Genomic DNA, 1804 nt, shown 5'->3' with positions numbered 1-1804 from the left:
AAATCACAAATGAGGTATTTTTCAAATTATTCCTATTTTCTGTGTTCCTAAAAACTCATTTTTTACACGTACATATTCCAGACGTTTAGCAACATAATTTACATTTACACTATACAGTTATGTCAATAATTAGGCATCTATAGGATTATAATTTCAACATTCTTGAATAAACCCTAAGTCTAGCTATTTCCTTTTTAAGCACCAAAACCCCAAAACTTGCTATTGAACAAATACTTGTTCAATATAAAACTGCAATTTACTTTTAAAAATCTTAAAATATCTTTGCTTAACAAATCATATTAGAATCCCTAGGTTCCCAAGCTCCCTGTGAATTCGATCCCTAAGTACTACAACTCGACCTCTTATTTGAGAGAGTATAAATCACTCCTTAGGATAATTTGAGTGGTATCAAATTTGGCGCTGTTGCCAGGGAATACCACGTCGATCGACAACCATCCAATACCGAAAATCACTGTAAGCGAAAAAGATAAATTCGATAATCAGTATCTAACTCCAGACGAATTTGATATTTTCAGGGACCCTAATGGCTACGCAAAAGCCATAGACGGCCGAACATTACACGTATCCCGAGGAGATATCGCAGATATCCTTCAGACAGCCAATGGAGCAGACAATCTGTTCATGCATCAACACATCAACTCAGAACAGAAGGCCACAAAAAGAGTTCTGTGACACAGCTAGTGGCATATACAACATCTTCATACAAAAATCTCGCCATCCAACACATACATCGATCGACGTTGCCGTCCCAACATCGGCCGAGAGACAGCGGCAGAAGAGCTTATGATCTCTATGGTAACAAGAAATTTTACTGGGAAGAGAAAGATGAGTATGGAGTCTACAGAAATGACCGCCAATTTGCCAGAGATCTAGATGGACACACCAGTCCTGTACACACCACGGATATCAGAAGACTTCTGGAAAGAGATTCAAGAGATGAACCAGCCTACATATGTCTTCCTGAACATGCTAGCTCATTCACACAGACACAGTTGGTACCAGAGATCTACACAAAAGATGAGATCAATGAGATGTTCTATGGAGTTTATGGTGAACACGAGAGGAACAAAGAAGCTTTCCAGATGAAGCTTGATGGTGTCTACTATCCATTAAATGATAGTATCAGTTGGTTAACTACTTGCATGGAGGAGATGAAGAAGGACATAGCCAAAATTCAGAACGCGACCGACACTGCTCGACCTCCATCGATCGACAGAAGACAACCCCAATCGATCGACAGCAGACAATCACCATCGCTCGCCAGACGCCATCACACATCGATCGACAACCGTTTGGCCGCATCGATCGACACCAATCCGCCACGCCCACACACGATGAAGTCTCAACCAGATTTCCAAACCAGAGAAGAGATAGATCAGTTGGTAGAAGGGATCTATAGAGCTCTGGAAACAACAGAGGAGAGGCTTGATGGGAGATGTGATGACATCTATTTCCCAATGGATCTTACAATCGGTGCATTGACTTCCAAGATTGAAGCTATACAAGGGGAGTTGGTGGAGATTCAGAGTTACATTGCACGTCGACCAGAAGAATCGATATCGATCGACAGACGCATCAACAAATCGATCGACACCAACCATTCAGCATCGATCGACAGTGATACAAACCGAGGCCGGCTAGTACCAAAGACGATACCCAACACGTCCAACACACTTACCATGGAAAGGAGATCTTAGCTGCCACTTACGCCGCACTTACCAGACATCAATTCAACCTTGAGAGTCTTGGTGAAAGATTGCAGAGGATTGAAAACACAACTGCA

Source organism: Brassica oleracea, chromosome C3, assembly GCF_000695525.1.
Source record: "Brassica oleracea var. oleracea cultivar TO1000 chromosome C3, BOL, whole genome shotgun sequence".
Taxonomy (NCBI): domain Eukaryota; kingdom Viridiplantae; phylum Streptophyta; class Magnoliopsida; order Brassicales; family Brassicaceae; genus Brassica; species Brassica oleracea.
Note: the sequence above shows the minus strand (reverse complement) of the source record.